Source organism: Phascolarctos cinereus, unplaced genomic scaffold, assembly GCF_003287225.1.
Source record: "Phascolarctos cinereus isolate Bilbo 61053 unplaced genomic scaffold, phaCin_HiC Scaffold_4;HRSCAF=312, whole genome shotgun sequence".
NCBI lineage: Eukaryota > Metazoa > Chordata > Mammalia > Diprotodontia > Phascolarctidae > Phascolarctos > Phascolarctos cinereus.
Window position 1 is genome coordinate 471,765,736 of NW_027555847.1, and position 19,326 is coordinate 471,785,061.

Genomic DNA, 19,326 nt, shown 5'->3' on the forward strand with positions numbered 1-19,326 from the left:
AAGAATCTCCCTCACCTCCCAAATGTGAATATCATGCTAACATATTTAAGCAACTAGACAAGATTACAGAAACAATACAATGGATATGCTGAAATTTGAGTGTTAAATGTGCAGTTAATACTAAACAAATTCAGAATTCACCTCTGAAGACCTTTTTTAAACTAGTCTTCCTTCACATGATTCAGAAACTACAAACTGGTCATTTGTATTCAAACTTATTTGTACAACAAAATGAATTACATAATACCAAATTAGGAATAAAATGACAGATTTACAACTAAAAGAGACCTTCAAAGCCGTCCAGTACAGCCTCTTCATTTTCCATATAAGGAAACTGAAGCACTGAGGTAAAGAGTGACTTGTCCAAGGTGATACAGACAATAAGCAGCAAATCCATGGTTTAAACCATGGTCTTTCTGATTTCAAATACAGTGTTCTTTCCAAACTCTCCAGGTTGAGAATAATAAGTCCGTATAAACATTTAAGAATATGTAAAAACTGTAAAAAGAAAAAATACTCCAAAGTTAAAAGTATGCCAAAAATTAATAATAAACCATTTCAGAAAGAATTCAAAATAAAGCATTTCCATTAGGGTTTTGAGATACAACAAATCCTTCTAGTCTTTTCTTAACTTTGATTTCCTCATAGAACTTTCTTCCACCCATAGTACCTAGCAGTTTTTTTTTCATATAGGACTCAATAACGTTAAGAGATTACTAGGTTTGTTTCAAAATACAGCAATACAGTTATCCCTTCCACATCATGACTTTCCCTATCACAGTTTCACCATATCATGGGTTGGCATAAGAAATTAAACAGGAATTTCTTGGAGTTTTGCAAAAACTGCAGATGACACACAAAGGCCAACAGATGACAAAGAAAAAGTTTAGAAACTCAAAAATGCATATATGTACAGTATTGTTTGACATCAACATATTCTATCTTTTAATATCATAATAATTCAGACTTCTGTGGTATGGACGGCCAAAAAATTCAATGCAGATTTTCCAGATCATGTGAGTACCATACCCCCAACCCCGACAATGTGGAAGGGATGACTGTATCTGTATGTATATGTATGTATGTATATGTGTAAATGCACATACATATCTATCTACATCTCTATATATTACATATATCATTGTACTTTATATTCTAAGAAGTAAAAGGGAATTTCATGGTGGCAATACTTTATATCAGGTCATAATGACAGGGGAAATTTACCTGGACTAACCTTATATCATGGAATATTTTCTAGGATATTTCAAATGTTAAATCAAATTATAAGTCTGCGACTCTGGTTTTGATAATCTAATTCCAATGTATATTGTTCCTGAATTTAATACTAAACTAGCATTAGTTTATTTATTAACACTAAACTAGGCATGTGGGTAGATATGGTTAGGCAGTTGGCAGTGCAGGGTTGCAGTCCTCAAGGAAAAGCAGACGTGTCACACAAACACATTTACCATTTGGACAAATAAGAAGATGAGGAGTTCTAGTACCAACACATCATGTTGCCCAAGGACATAGCCAAACTGGTCCCTAAGACCCATTTCTTGTCTGAGTCTTAGTGGAGGAATCTTAGTGGCCAGAAGAGTCACGGATGGGTCCATTACATAATCTATGAACCACAGCCTCGCATCTTGCTGTTCCACTGGCCACTGCCCAAAAAGCCTATGAAAGAGCGTGCCACTTCTGCTCCAAGCTGTACATAGCTATTCTTAACTGCTAACATCTTTTTACTAATAGTGTTGCCTTCTTGTTTCTCACTTGCGATATTTAAGGAATGCTTAATACACTCTTTGAAAGTGCTGGTTTCTGTTTCTTAAGCAAATCTGCCGCTGCCACCACCATCACCACCACCCCATTGGGTGCTTTGATGGCTGTAACTTTAGTTGAGCTTTGCTTCCAAAAGCCATGGCAAGCCCTGTATCAAGCTGAACACATTGAGTAGATAGACAAAGCATGACTGAAGACTCATCACAGCTTAGTTGTGGGGTTTGTATAATGGCTGCCATTTGTCTTTTTTCCCCCTGCCAAGCTATGTGTGAGGTAACAATATATTTATATATTCATTTGTTGGAAACTTTCCATTTTATTCAAGAAATGTTTATTCTGTTTAAATCCCTTTTTTTTGTAAATTAAAAAAAGTAGCAAAGTAGATATGTGGTATAATCTAAACACATTTGAAGATGGGAGGTCAAAAGGATTAATTTTTAAGATTCTGATTTTAGTAAATTAATTCTGTTTACCATAAAGTATTATCATTTCAAAAGGAAATAGTCCTCTTTTTCATGACCTAAAAGTCACTCTATTTCTTTTGTAATGAATCTATGATTCGGGGTTTGACCTGTATATATGGGTCAAATGTTTCTAAACTTGTATACAGATTGAAGTCTAAATTCAAAATAGATTTTTTTTTTGCATCACCTTTCATTTTTTGCAGAGGTGGGGGCTATAGGTGTGGAATATTGTGGATGTCAGACTTTTTCAATGTACTGGTTGGTTTTGTTGAATCATGGTTTCTTACTTTTTAAATCTTTGTTACGAAAGAAGGCTGGCGAGGACGAGGTAGGGGAGAGCTACATGGGAAAATGTTAGTGATATAAGAACAAATGGCATTAATAGAAATATATTTTCAAAGAAAAAAATGAATATATACATACACACATATACTTATATATGTTCCTTCTAAAGAGAAACTTTGTAATTAATTAAAATTTTTATGATCTCCCTGGCTAACAAACTTTAGAGTCATCTTTGATTTATCAGTCTCTTGCATCCCTTATATATGTCACCAAATCCTACCATTTATCTTTTTAAATCCCTTTAGGTTTTGTAGCTCTTATTCCATTTCTACCACCAATGCCCTAGTCCATAACATCATCACTTAATGGTTGGATTGCTACGTTGGCAGCCTATCTCCAGTTTTCCCTGCCTCTAATCTAATCTGATTTTGACCAATAAAAAAGAACTGATTACTAAAGGAGAAATGACCAGAACTTTGAGAGGAAGTGTTAGAATACTAAGCTATCTTAGTATCTGTAATAGATAAAAAAAGGGAATGGCAGCTAGTCTGATATACAGGTTAGAATTTGGAAAGGTTTATTTCAAAGAGCTCAGACAAAGTAAAATCTCATGGTAAAAATCTTACAGAGTAAGTTTCTAAAATATTTAAGTCATATTATGAGAGACACAAACAAATGATCGCAATGACAAAGAAACATGATGGTTTTCTAAAAGAAACTGATGGCACACATCAAACAAATAAGATTTTTAAAAGACAAGAACAGAAGACAGATGCAAAGATAGATATATGAAGAACAGAAGAGTGTCAGTGTGGTAAGAATTATATCAGAAAGGCTGAAACAAATGATGAGTTCAGGCTTTCACTTAATACCAAGACAAGCAATTATGACTTTTTAAAAAAACAACATTGAAAAAGGAAATAAAATTGCTACTAGGACTGAATGGGAACACAATAATAGACAACAAAGAGAAGTTTATATCTATCTCCAGTTTTCTCTACTCTGAAGGAAAAGCTTCTACAAGGAAACTAAGAAAAGTAAACCAAAAATGGTTAACATGAAAAAAACTTGAGAAAAGTGAAAATATGGCAAGAGAGTACCTATCTGCCCTCAATGAGTTTAAGTAAGCAGGATGAAATGAACTACAAACCAAGAGAGTGAAAGAAATGACAGTTGCAACTGGTGGATTGCTACTAGCCAACATCAAAAAATTGTGGAGACCTACAGAAGCCATTCAGCACTGGACATGGTCAAAAGTTGAACTGATTTGTAATGGGTGAGTGAGCCTGGAGTAAATGACTGGCAGAGTTCTAAGATGCCTTATACAGGTGATGGCTTACTGCTCACTGGCTAGGTGGTCTGAATAAACAACTCTAAAAAGAACTGAGAACTAGTGACAACCATATGAAAGACTGCTTCAAATTACCAATATGAGGTACCATAACTAAATAAGAGGAACACTGGCTCTAAAGTCAGACAGCCAGGGTTCAAATCCTGCTTCAGACTCTGACTATCTATATGACACTGGACAATTGATTTATTCTCCCAGGTGCTTTGTTCCTCATATGTACAAAGTGATTGAGCTGGATGGCCTCTGAGGTCCCTACAAGTTCTAGATCTATGATTCTAATAAAAGAAATGAAAATCAAAATAGAGCCCTGCATCAAACTGATGAAGATGGTAAAAGAAAGAGGCCATGATGGAGGGTATTACAAAACTGGCAAGTTGGTGGAGCTGTGAATTGGGCCAGTCATTCTGGAAAGCAATTTAGAATCATGATAATGTGACTAAAATGTCCATACTCTTTGACCCAGAGATATCACTGTTAGGCATATACTCCAAGAATCTCAAAGATAGAAAGAACCCGTACACACCAAAATATCTATAACAGCACTTGTTAAAGCAGCAGAGAATCAGAAATTAAGTAGAATGCTATTGATTTGGGACTGACTAAACAAATTCTCCTTCTACCAGTTTAACCACTCTTTCACAGTCTTCTTTGTAGATCATCACACACAATACAGCAGCAAACTGTGAGTGTCTGTCCTGGGCCCTCTTCTCTCTCTACTCAGTGATTTCATCAGCTTATAGTAATTTAATTATTACCATCCACTGCTGCCCCCTAACCACAGGTGTTCCTCAGGGTTCTGTCCTGGGCCCTCCTATCTTCTCCCTCTATATTACTTCATTTGGTGATCTCAACAACTCCCATGGTTTAATTACTATCTCTATGCTGATAATTCTCACATGTACCTATCCTACCTCAAACTCACTGTTGATCTCCAGTCTTGCATCTCCAACTTCCTCTCAGGCAACTCAAACTGAATGTGCAGTAGGTAACTTAAACTCAACAAGTCTAAAACCAAACTGATTATTTTTCCCCCTTACCCCTCCTTCCCTCCCTATTATTGTATAAGGCACCAGCACCCTCCTAGTCTTTCAGACTTAAAAACTACAGGTCTTTTTTGACTCCTCAGTATCTCCCACTCCCCTTATCCAATATGTGGGGCCAAGGCCTATCAATTTGAAAAATCTCTTGAATACGCCCCCCTCTCTCCTCTGACACTACCACCACTCTGGTGTAGGTTCTCATCATCTCACATCTAGACTACTGTATTAACCTGCTCATGGATCTGCCTGCCTCAAGTCTTTATCCATCTTCCATTCAACGTGATTTTCCTAAAGTGCAGGCCGGATCATGTCATCCTCCTAACTCAAAAAACTCCAGTGACTCCCTGATTTGTCTGACTTCCTTTAAATCCCAACTTAAAATCCCATCTTTTACAGGAAACTTTCCCAATCCCTCTTTAATTCTAGTGCCTTCCTTCTATTACTGCCTATTTATCCTATATATAGCTTGCTTTGTATATGTTTATTTATTGTCTCCACCATGATTGTGAGCTTTTTGGGAGCAGATACTATCTTTTACCTCTTTTCATATACCTAGCACTTTGCACACTGCCTGGCACATAGTAGGTGCTTAATGAATGTTTATTGATTAAAGCATATTATAAATTCAACATTTTTTTTGGTTTTTTTTTTTTTAGGCAATTGGGGTTAAGTAATTTGCCCAGGGTCACACAGCTAGTAAGTGTGTCAAGTGTTTGGTCTGAGGCCGGATTTGAACTCAGGTACTCCTGACTTCAGGGCCGGTGCTCTATCCACCATGCCACCTAGCTGCCCCTCAACATGTTTGTTTTAAAGAAGTCCTGATTACCTCCCTCTGAATTTCCTTTTGTTCTCTACATATTTTTAAAATTCCGTATCTTCTTTTTTATATCTTTTTTATTATTATAATTACTATTACTTTTATTGCTATTACTATTCCCCCTTATCCCACTCAAATTAAAAAATTAATTTAACTAATTAAAAACTCTCCCTTGTGACAAATAAGCATAATGAAGCAACATAAATCCACACATTGGCCATAATATTTTATTGATAACTTTTAAAAGATCACCTCCTTTTTGGAATATGTTTTTTACCTCTTTCCTACCCAATGAACCTTCATTTGTAACAAAAAATTAAAACAAGAGAGATGCAGTTCAAATAAGGACATTAGTTGTTTCCTGACAGTATATGCACTATTCCATACCCATAACTGCACACCTCTGCAAAAAAGGGAAGATGATACATTTTCCCAACTCTATTGGTGCTAAACTTAGTCATTATAGTTACACAGCATTCTTTTTTTTTTGTTGCTCTATTTACATTGTAGTCATGTTTTGGTTCTGTTTACTTCATTCTTCATCAATTTATATAATTGTCTCAATACTTTGAAACTTTCATATTCTTTTCTTTTGTTACAACACTCAATCAAAGGCATTCATGAATTACCTCCCATGTGCCAAACACTATTCTGGTGGCAAAGACAAAGATAAAAGTGAAAATTGTGCTTACCCTCAAGGAACTTAAAGTCTAATCAGAACAGAAAGTATGTACACAGCGCGTGCTGTTTTTTAAGGGAAGGCACTAGCAGTTCAGGACTGGACGCGAAGGGGCAGAGTTTTGATCAGGAAAGGCATCATGTAAAAGATGGTGCTTAAGCTGAGCCTTGAAAGAAACTAAGGCTTCTGAGAGAAAGAAGTGGAGAGTGGGTTGCATTTCAGGCATAGGGGCTAGCTAATATAAAGGCAAGAGGCAGGAGATAGGAGATGTAGTGTTATTTATGAGGAAAATATCAAGAAATCCAGTTTGGTTGGACTACAGTGTATGAGGGGGAGTAATGTACAATAAGGTTAAAAAGTTAGGGTAAGACTAGGTTGGAAAGACTTTAAATATCAAAAACAAAAGGGCTTACATTTGATCCTGGAAGAAATAGGAAGATACTGAAGACTGATTAGGGAAATAACATGGTCAGTTTTAGGCTTTAGGAAAGTCAGTTTTTCAGCTCTACGAAGGAAGGGTTGAAGAGGGGAAAGACTTGTGGCAAGGAGACCAATTAGAAGGTTATCGAAATTGCAAATAGTCCAGGTGAGAGGTGATGAGGGTCTGACATAGAATGATGGCTGAACTTTTGAGTAAACAAATAGACACAGATGTGAGAAATGTTGTGGATATAGAAATAATAAGAATTAGCAAATGACCAGATATGTGGGGTGAGTGACAGTGAAGACTCAAGGATGACAGTGAAATTGTGAACCTGAGTGACAAGATTTTGTGGCCCTTGACAGAAATAGGGAAATTCTGAAGGGTAGCTTGTGCATAAAAGATAATGAGTCAGTTCTGGGTATGTTCAATTTGAGATATCTTTAAAGTATCCATTGAATGATTACAACATAGACGGTGATGAGGGATTGGAGCTCTGGAAATACAGACTGGAGAGTTAATCAACAAATATTTATTAAGCGCCTACTATGTACCAGGCACTGTGTTAAACACCAGGGATACAGAAAGAGACAAGAAGATGCCTTCAAGAAACTTATGATCTAATGGGGTAGACAAAAAGCAAAAAAAATACAAAGCAAGCTATATATAAGATAAATAGGAAATAATGAAGGGAAGGCCCTAAATGGAATTTTAGTTGGGACTTAAAGGAAGACCAGCAGGTGCAGCTAAGTGGCACAGTGGATAGAGCTCTGGTCTTGGAGTTAGGAGGACCTGAGTTCAAATCTGGCCTCAGACACTTGACACTTACTAGCTATGTGACCCTGGGCAAGTTACTTAACCCTGATTGCCTCTCTAAAAAGCAAAAAAAAGGAAGACTGGCAAGTGAGGAGACAGACTTGGGGAGGGAGACTATTCCAGGAATGAGGGACAACCAGAGAAAATGCCTAAAGTCAAGACATGGACTGTCTTTTCTGTGGAACAGCCATGAGCCCACTGTCACTTAATCAAAGAGTACATGGTGCGGGATAAGGTATAAGAAGACTGGAAAGATAGGAGGAAGATCAGTTATGAAGGATTTTGAATGCTAAAGAGAGCATTCTGTGCTTGATCCCAGAGGCAAAATAGGGAGTCACTGTAAATTATTGAGTAAGGGATGGGTAAAAGGATTGAACATGTAGAGAGTACTTTAGGAAAATCACTTGGAAAAAGGCAAGTTTAAGAGATTCACAGTTTCATATGCAAATCTCTTTCTATTTTTTTTTTACATACAGAAATTGATATTTGTCAAGTACAAAGTTATAAAAAATAATTATATTCTAAATATATTAATAAAAATGTTTTTAAAAATAGAAGTAATGGCTTTTAAGCACTTGGAAGTGATGCTCACTATTATCCAACATAAGTTAGTTAAGAAAAAATCATAGCGAAGTAAATAAACTCAATGCTTGTTTCTGACAAAGTCACTAATCTGGTATATGAGAAGAATGGTATAGTTGCAACATACCCAAATTTCAACAACAGATATAACAAAGTCTCTTATGATATCCTTTTGGACAAGACAAAAAGCTGTGGCCTAGGCAACAATACAGTTGACCAAATTTAGAACTAACTGAATGACCATACTCCAAAAGTGCTGATCAAGAGGACTATTAAAATATGCCCTTGGTTCTGCTCTGTTGACAATTTAAATCAGTAATTCGGATGAAGGCTTAGATGGAAGGTTTATTAAATTTGCAGATGAAATTAATCTGGAAAAGAAATAACATATATAGTGACAGAATCAGGATCCAAAGAAATCTTGACTAGCAGAAATAGGACAAATCTATAGGACTACCTTACACAAAAATTCATCTAAAATTCTGTACTTAGATTTGTAAATATATATACACATATATAATACATAATATATACATATATAATAAATATGCATATATCTATGTAAATTTATATACATATATGTATTCTGTACTTAGATTTGTAAATATATATATGTATATATATATATGTATATATATGTATATATATATACACACATACATATACGTGTGTGTGTGTACGTGCGCCTATACAAGGCAGGAAGTTATGACCAGATAACAATCTGTATGCAAAAAGACTGAAGAGTTTTAGTGGATTACAAGTTCAATATAACTCAACAATGTGATGGGGCAGACAAAAAAAAAAGTAAGCATGATCTTAGATTGTATTAATAATTGTTTGCTAAACTGAAATGAATTAATAGAAATATAATGGCCATAATGAAGGGGGGGGGGCCTGCTAAATCTTCCTGGGTCAGACTATATCTGAACCATTGTACTCAATTCTGAGTACCACATTTTAGAAAGGACATAATTAAGATGAAAGGTGATTTATTAAGTTTTATTCATCTTTAAATCATTCCATATAAATATTGTTTAAAGGACTTAAATATCTTTTGCCTGGTGAAGAAGAAACTTAGGAAGAACATAATAGCTATTTTCAAATAGTTGAAAGACAATATAAATCAAGCTAGAAGGAAACTTAGAAACTATCAAGTCCAACCTGCTCATATTTAAAGAAAATAAGGCACAGAGAAGTTAATGACTTGCTCCTAGTCACATAGCTAGTAAGTAGCTAAAATAGGATTTGAACCTAGATCTTCTTGATCCCAGGTTCATCACTCCTTATACCACAGCACACTGCTATCTGCTTAGCCCCAGAAGGCAGAACTATGATCAATGGATAGAGAAAGGAGAGATGTAGATTTCAGCTACTTACAAGAAAAAAAGCTTTCTAACAAAGCTGTCAAAAGTAGAACAGACTACTTCAAGATGTACCGAGTAGGCCATCTCTGGAAGTATTGAGACAGAAGAGAGATGAATAGTTGTCAGGCATGTTTGTATATATAACTCATGTTTGGTGGAATTGGACAAAACTTATTCATAAAAAGGTCCATTTCAGTTCTAAGATTTGAAGTCATGAAAGCTTTTACCCTATTACTCATTCTTACATTTTATGACACTTGTTAGGGTTGTCAACTGAAGAAGTTATTATTCTACAGATACAGAGTAGTAGATTATATGACCTCTAAAGTCTCTTCCAACTCACAATTTGTAATTCTGATTCTATGATTCTGTGAACTAAGGATAAAAAAAGTAAAATAATAATAATAATCAGTGAGCTCATCATTCAGAAGATGCAAAGTCTTTGACAAAATAAGTGCTCAACAACATTTGTTGAAATGAACTGACCTGAAATGAATAAGTTCTATGAGGGAAACTTTGACATAAGCAAAATTAACCAAATAAAAATCACCAAATTTGCAGGCTGGAAGGGACCCCATGGATAGGCTAATCTCTAACTGAATAAGAATCCAATCTCCAAAATCACTGAAAAGTGGTCATGTAGCCTTTACATGAAAACCTCCAGTAAAAAAGAACTCACTACCTCTAAAGGCAGCCCAATCCAGAATGGGTACCTTTCAGTTAAATGTTTTGGGTTGGGTTTTTTTTTAATTTCTCCTCAAAACAACACTAAATCTGTCTTGCAGTTCCACCAACTGCTCCTAGTTCTGCCTTCTTGTTCCAAACAAAACAAATATAGACCTCCCTTCCACAAAAGAGTACTTTAAATATATGAAGGTTGCTATTATGTGATCTCCTAATTCTTCTATTCTCCAAGCTCAACATTTCCACTACTTCAACCAATCCTTATGACATGGTCCCTTGTCTTCTCATCATCCTGTGTGCTCCCTTTTGGATATGCTCCCCAAAAGTCCATCTTTAAAATGTGGTGCCTAAACACAATACTCAAGATGTGGTCTAAATAGGATAAAGAAAATCAGGACTCAACATACGCCTCATTCTGGAATCTGATTTTATTAATATAATCCAAGGTTGCATTAGGTTTTTTTGTCTGCTGCATCATACTGAGCTTGTAGTTCACTAAAAAAAAACCCACGTCAAACTATTCATCTCCTATCCTTATTTGCGCCCAACTGTGAGATTATAAATTTACTTTTTAAAAATTGTGTCCCTCCTTTCTATCACAACATGCTATGGTAGAAAGAGCCCTGGACTTGAAAACAAGAGAAGTAGATTTAAAACCCCACTTGGAAACTTTCTAGCCAAGGCTCATTTCCCCATAAAATGTAGAAACACTCTTATTTCACACGATTATTTTGAGGAAAGTGTTTTCTCTGCAAGCCTTAAAGTATTATAAATTTGAATTAGTATTGTTATTATTCATCTTCTTCGATTCAGTTAACCATTCTAAAATTTTGAGTTTTCCCAATATCCAGCACATTAATTATCCCTCCAAGCTTCATGTCATCAGACAATTTAATAATCAAGCCAAGTATGCCTTCATCGAGGTCATATATGTAAATGTTTAAAAGCAGAAAGCCAAGGATAGGAAAGATTCCTGGACACTCCTACATAAGGCCTCTCTCCAAGCTGACACTAACCCAGTTATGTCCATTTTGGGGGGGCCAATTGTTCAAACAGTTCTAAATCCACTTAACTGTACTATCATCTATTCTACCTCTCTCTAACTTGTCCATAAGGATACCATAAAAGGCTTTATCAAATGCTTTGTTATAACAACAAGAACAACAACAATAATAACTAGCATTTATATAATGCCTACCTACTACGTGCTAGGCACTGTGCTAAGTGTTTTACAAATATTATCTCATTTGATCCTTGTAACAAGCCTGGGAGGTGAGTGCATATATACTCTCTCTACACCATTTTCTGATTTACCAAACTATTAACACCATTAAAAAGGATGTAAGGTTAGTCTGCCATGACCTATTCTTGAAGACACCATGCTGGCTCTCAATGAAGCTTCCCTTTCTAGACATTTGCAAATCATCCCTTCTACAATATATTCTAGTACTTTGCCAGAAATCAAAGTCACAAAATGGTACATTACTCCCTTTTTTTAAAAGTAGGACATTTGTCCTTCTCTAGTCCTAAAGCACCTCTCCTATTCTCCATGATTTTTCAACTTAGCTCCTCAAAAGCCTACAATTGCTCTCTAAAAGACAGTACAATGTTTTTTGGAAGTTCTTTCATATAGTAAGCCCACCTTACATAGCTGACCTTCCCCCTTCTCCCCATTTCTACATCAATCAATTGATTGGCAAGTATTTAGTAGGAAACTACTATGTCTAAGGGGATGTGCCAGGCACTGGAAAGACAAAGATACAAGTGAAACAGTCTCTGCCATCAAGCAGCTTACATAGTATTGAAAGAGACCACAGAACCTGGGATTCATTTCTGTGAAACTATATAATAAACTGTGAAGTGCCATACAAGCATATAAGCATATGAGAGGCCAGCATGCTGTATGAAATGCTGACACAGACTCATATCTACTACCTGCGGGTAAGCATTTGACCTATTAGCGCCCTGGGCAGTTCTCTAAAACTATGTTATAGAAGAACTGTCAATCCGAATTGGTTGAGGAAAGTGACACACCAGGATTAATTTCCCCAAACCAATGAAATCACAGGTCCAGACCCCTCCCTCAAAAAAAAAAAAGATTTATAAGTACTTAGTACACATAGTAAGTACCCCTCTACAAATCTATGTTGAAATGGATGGCATTTCACATACACTGTATAGAACAAATGCATTCTGTTTACCTTTAGAGCTAAAAGAGATGGTATAAATTTTGTTGTTCGAATAAATGTTGTCCAACCTTCTCATTTTACAAATGAGGAAACTGAAGCACAGAGGGATAAGAGTGACTTTTAGGCAAGTACCTGGCAGAGAAAAGATTTGTGTCTGGGTCCTCCAATGTCAAATCCAGTACTCTTTTCACAATAACATCCTGTACCTGCCATTCCTTGGGCTCTTATCTCTTAGCTTAGCTTGTGCCGTGTCAACATCATGTGCATTTACCAATCTTTGATTGTGGCCACCTATTCTAATCTAATGGTAAGAATGCCTGTCGTTCAGAATTGTCTTCAAATTCCATCTCCTCCAAGAAATATCACTTGACTGTTCTCTTTACTAACTACTCACCCTAATCACTCACTTCTCTATTCCTACTAAATTGAAACTAGTACTTAATGATATACGTTTATTTTTTATAGTTTCACAAGTGTCAGTCTTTTCTCCCCAGATGGACTGGAAATTCCCCTAAGAGCAGAGAATGTTATGTCACAAACACATTTGCATCCTTCATAACAGTTAGCAAAGTTCTAGGGTTGTTCTATAAAGGACCGCTAACAATTTAGAGATATTTAAGAGTCTGACTCTATCCACCAGACAAAAGAACTTGCAAATTCATATTCTTAATTTGTGAGAAATAGAGGGAGAAAATACAAGGTTTGGTAGTAGGAAGTAAGTCTTAAAAAACTCATCCCTCCAATACTTCTGAAATATACATTTCTTTAGTTGCTTCCAAAGTATACAAATAATTTCCATAGCCTTGAATGAAAAATATTTCTTCTACAGCAGTATTAAATAAAAAAGAAATCTATCCTTTTCCTTTTAATAATAATAAGCATGTATTGGTAACTAGTTTTTCCTCTTTGGGATCCTTGTAGTTCTTCACTTACATAACCCAGTTTCAAAATGGCTTTTTATTACAGAAATTTAAATTTCTTGAGGGTCACCGTAAACAACTACATTTAGCAGTTAGCTTATAAGACAGGTTCATGCTGCCACCACCCCTTACAATACCAGTTATAAAAAAGGCTTGATCCTACTTCACTCTTCACCCACCTTATAAGGCATATGTCTTTACAAAGATTCTTCAACTAACCAGTGGATTGTATACCAAAATTTTTAGGTCAATTGTCTCAAATGTCGAATGATTTTTTCCACAAAAGAAATATTATAAATCTTTGGGTTCCTGAGCCAAAAGCATAGTCAATCCATAAAGTATCTTAAAGTATATTATTTCAAGTACAACAAATCACCATTGATTAAAATAGTTGGGGTGGGGGGAGGTGAGAACCTTCCAAGTTCCCACTAGAGATGCTCAGAATATTCCCCTCTTCCATTCCACCAAGGGGAAAAGATCTCACTGTGATGGAAGGGAAGATAGGGCAAAGATTCCTGATTACCACTAATTTAACTACACATACATAACTGAAAAAGCCAATCACTCCCCTGGTCCTCTAAATTGGGAACATGAGATTGCAAGAAAGAGCCTACTTTTATAAGCTAAAAACATAGGCTCCGCCCATTAACACATTCACATCACTTACAAGTCAAGTATTCTTAAGTTATGGAATGCCTGTATCTTATGCATGACATTCATTCATTTGGGTGCGCAAGTACTACACTAGGTACTTTGTACGATACAGCAAATAAAATGTAACCCCTGTCATCATGGAATTTATACTCCAGTATGGGAGGTGATACACGAACAATTTCAATTTCCACAAACATTTAAATACCTAGTGCATGCAGAAGATTCTGATAAGCACTAGAGGAAATACAAAGTTTAGATAAGACAAACTCTCATCTCATGGTGAGTCTAGAAGGGAGATATGCTATACACACAAATAACTAATATAAAAGACATAAGTGCATAAGAGAGGTACAGTTATTTGAGGGCCAAAAGGGGAAAAGTCATTACCAGTTGGGGGAGGCTTCATGGAAATGGTGGCATTTGGGTTGTTCTATAAAGGATAGGTAGGAATCCAACAAGCAAAGAAGGGGACAAAGAATAATCTAGGCATACAGAAAGCATACGGAAGGTAAAAGGGGTGGGAAAACACTACAATACAAGGCAAAATATGACAAAGATTTTTAAAAGAATACAAAGAAAGAAGAGAAAGATACAACTTCTGGCTGGAAAGATCAAAGAATACTTCAAAAAAGTAGCATTTGAGCTGGGTTATAAAGGGTGGATAGGATTTCACAGGTCGGTATATAAGGTGTGGAAGAAGGAGGAGGAGCTTTAGTTTCAATATTTCTAGCATCAGTGACAAGAAAAAAATGATGGTACCATTGACAGCAATAGGAAAGTCAGAAACAGGCTATATTTGGGGAGGAAACATGATGAATGTGCATTGGAATATGCTGAATCTGTAGTGTTGACAGGACATCGAAGCAGAGCTATCTAGTAGTCTGATAGAAATAAGGAACTGGAATTTTAGGAGTTAGCCACATATAATAGCTCAAATTGAGCAGGTAGGTGGATAGAGCACTGGGCCTGCAGTTAGGAAGACCTGAGTTCAAATCCAGCCCCATTCACTAGCTGTGTGATCCTGGGCAAGTCACTTAACCCTGTTTGCCTCAGTTTCCTTATCTGTAAAATGAGCTCAAGAAGGACATGGCAAACCACTCCAATATCTCTGCCAAGAAAACACCAAATAGGGTCACAGAGTCAGACACAATTGAACAACAATTGTTAATATTATTGGAGTACATGAAATTGGCCCTTTTATTTTTCCTTTGGCAAATGGAACCTTATGAGACACCAACATTCTTCCAGCAAGAGGAAGAAAGGCCATCAAGTGAAAGACAAGAGGGAGGAATGCAGGCAGGGATCTCAAAGATCATTTAAAAACCAGAAGAATGTGATGTCTGACACAAAAGGTAAGAGGGGTCAGAGTTTCAAGAGGGAAAACAGAGCCAACAGTATTACATGATATAAAAATCAATTTAATAAACATCTTTTAAGCAGTTGTGTGCAAGGCATTGTGCTAGCATCTGGGGTCAGAGACAAAAATACAAATTTCTCCTCTCAAGGAGCTTACATTTGGCCAGGAGGAGAGCATTCTGCTTTATATTTTAAGTTTCTTAAGGGCAGAGAATGCTTTCTTTTTTTTTCCCTTTGTATCCCTGACCCTTAATACAATTCCTGGAACATATTAAGCACTTAACAAAAAGACTGCTGATTGACTGAACCTACATTCAAGGAGTATGAAGAAAGAGAAAAGCCCTTGGTGTGGCCTGGGCTGGATGACCCTACAGGTCATTCCAATTCTGACATTCACAGATTCTCAGATTCAATATATCCTTCTCTTATAACTTGCACATATACATATATATATATATGTATATATATATATATATATATATATATATATATATGTATATATATGTATATATATGTATGTATATGTATATATATGTATATATATGTATATATGTATATATATGTATATATATATATACACACACACACACACACATACATATACTATTTTTAGACAGACTTATTAATGAAGCTAATAGATATGTAAAGGTAAACTGATACCCTAGATAAATCTTTTGAGACATGTCACTTGTTTTTAAGCGCTCTTGAAAAGAAAGTTGGCTATGTAAATTTGAAGTCAATTGCCTTAACAAAGTAATTACTTTCAAATATTAAGTACATTAATTATGGTAAAAACTACTGTGGAAATATGGAAATAGGAGCTACCATTCAATAAGTTTTTAGTTGCTACAAAATAAATCTAATAAGAATTTTTCTCCAATCATATAGCATAAAACTTCATACATACCCTGAAGAAAATATTTTTATATTTACTCCATGCAGAAAATCATCAAACCTATTCTATTCCTTCTAATACCATATTAAAAGTAGACCATGCTTTCAGAGATTAAACTAATTATCCATTTTAACCTACTTGTCATACTCACAAAGTATTGTAGGTATCAGTTAATATTTCCATAGTGTTTTATACTTAACATGCTTATTTAGAGCTTTGCTTTCCAATGTATTGTAATAACATTCAAGAAGAATTTTGAGTAAAATTCATAGATGATGTTAAGAATATTTAGTGTACAACTCCTTCAGAAATAGTTGTTTGGTATCTTTCCACTTATGCAAATTACAATAAAACCTAGTGTCTATCCACCCCACCCCAACCCCAGTTAAAAAAACTAACTTCATGAGTTATTCATGACCTAGTGGCCAACCCTGTGATGATGAATCCCTCTATACTGTTAGACTAATCCCTAAAAAACAGCTATATAATTGGTCATCAGATCCTAAACTCCAAGTTTTACATTTTTATAGTACCTGCTAAAACTTTCACTTTGCACTCCTCAGGTTAAACTTCATGCCACAATGAACAAGATTAGAACTTTATCCAATATCAAATAGAAATGTTAATATAATAATTCTCATTTAAAAATTAAGTTTTTAGAATAAAGCCTCAAAAAAGAAAATAATCTATCCCACCATTCACCACAAGTGCTTTTTGTGTAATTTCCTAAAATAATCCTCAAATTTTCATTTTAATACTATGAAAAACTGTTCATTTTTAATGGTACACAAAGAATATTGTCTACCTTTGCAATAATATATATACTTCGGTAAAATACCTTCATGGCAAAGTAACTTTCTTAACAAAAGGTACAGCATCTGAAGATGAATGCTAAAATGTAAAAAGAGACTTGAATTTTAAAGTCTAATTGTGGGCCATCATAATTAAAATATTTTAGATGTCAAATAGAATATGAAATTTCTTTTAAATTAAGAATTTCCAGCCAATAATTATAACTTTTTAATTTAAAACTTTTAGTAACTTCTATGTACAAGATTTGGAGAGGACAAGAGAAGGAGAAATTCAAAGAATAAAGTAGTCCTTGCGATCAAGGAACTTAAGTCTAATGTGGGAGATTTTTTTGAAAAGTACATAAATCAATTAACACATAAAATATCACAAGTTCTATCAGAAGAATTCAGAATAATGTAAAGGTTCACTGAAGGAAACTGGATTTTGGTTTTGTTTGTTTGTTTTTTAGAAGATAGAACATAGGTTTATGGGAAAAAAAGTGTTCCTGATCTGAAGATTCCTAAAAAGGATAGTAGGTAGGATGTATACAGGAAGAAGAGGGGAAAGGAAGGGAAAAGAGGTTAATTAGGTATTTCTGAGAACAGACAACAAAATTATGGAGATAGAAAAGCCCAGATGTTCAGTATGTGGCATGTATTTCAACTTGACTATATAAGTCAAGTACAAGTATATATAAGATGTATGAAGGGAGATCACGGGGCATAAGGATAGGAAGGCTAACCTTATCACTACCAGAGACAGAATACGTTTAACACCAAGCCAAGAAATTTGGATTTTACTTAGAAGGCAATAGGGAATTAGTGGAGGTTTTTAATGGAGGGGGGTAGGGGGGTAAGAGGAGATGGAGAAGGCAACATGATCAGAACTATAAGAAAATTAATCTGTCAGCAGAGGGTAAGATGGAATGAAGAGGGAAGTAGAGACCAGTTGGGAAACTACTTCAGTTAATGTAGGTAGAACCAATGGAAATGGAAAAGATGGAATGGGAGAGGTGTTTTGGCAGTAGAAGCAACCAAATTTAGAAGCTTATTGGATGTAAGGTGAGGGAGAAAGCGAGTCAACATTTTATAGATTGCAAGAACATTGATGGCATAGACAGTAATTTGTTCATCTTTGCATTTTCCTCATTATCCAATAATAGGCACTTGAATGTTTTTAATGTATATTCATATATGTATACATACATTGCTAGGAATTGTCATTGTTCATTATTTTGCTATACCTATACTATGGCATGGGGGGCGGAGGTTGTGCATGTAGAGAGTACTGACCTTGGAGTCAAGAAGACTTGGTTTTAAATCTGACCCTTAACACTGACCAGCTAGCCATATGGCCCTGGACATGTCACTTAATCTCGGTGTCCCAGGCAATTAAGACAAGAATTTAAAGACCAGGTGCTAAACTGCATAAAAAGAAATATTTTTCATGCAGTGAGTTCCCTATGTGGATGAGATCACAGGTGTAGATTTAAGTCATTTTTATGCCTTAATAATAACTATATCAGTTCCTTGAAAATCCCCAAACATCTGTTCTATTTTATAGATAGGTCCAGAAGAAAACTGACCAGAAAGTTGGTACAGGTCCAACTCATTGCTTCTCCCCTATAGAATTAGGAGTTGATCATAGCACTGATGATGTATATCTTCAAAGCTTAGGAGAGACTGGGGAGAAACAGAGATAAGGAAGAAGGATGATGATATGTGGCTGGCTAGAAAATGAAAACTGACTAGTTCTCTCCTACTCCTTCCAACCTAGTCAAAGGCAAACACTGGTTTATTTGTTTACATGCTGGCAAAGACAAATCATATGCTAAGTAGTTGTTATTTCAAAAGAAAATAGTGGGGGAAGGTTTTAAGAAAAGGGATTAGGTGCTATGCAAGGAACCTAATGGTAATAGCTTGGATGGACTAAGACACCGTAAGCAATCCAATACATATAGCAATAAATATGAAGTTAAATTCCTTCCAGTCGCATCATGAAGAAATGAGTTTCCATTTCAAAAGCTTTGAAATTTTGGTTCAGAGATGTTTTATTGCTAATAGCCAGATATTATTTAGTTAGAGTCAACATCTTTGATTTCTGTTTCTATAGGATGCAATTTTATAGGGACAGATTTGGAAAGTCTAAGTGTAGGATACTCTTCCATTGTCCTGAGTCAGTCAAACAGAACTGTCCGAGGTAATCTTTATTCTCGCTTAGAGCCACTCCTAAACA

General features: G+C 35.5%; 1 protein-coding gene and 1 pseudogene across 4 annotated transcripts in view; one reads left to right on the forward strand and one right to left on the reverse strand.

The window, feature by feature from the left end:
* CHD7 (chromodomain helicase DNA binding protein 7) overlaps window positions 1–19,326 on the reverse strand; it is a 245,671-nt gene that overhangs the window by 214,505 nt on the left and 11,840 nt on the right. The gene's annotated exons all lie outside the window — the stretch shown is intronic.
* On the forward strand, window positions 1,386–1,718 carry LOC110221399 (cyclin-dependent kinases regulatory subunit 1 pseudogene; annotated as a pseudogene).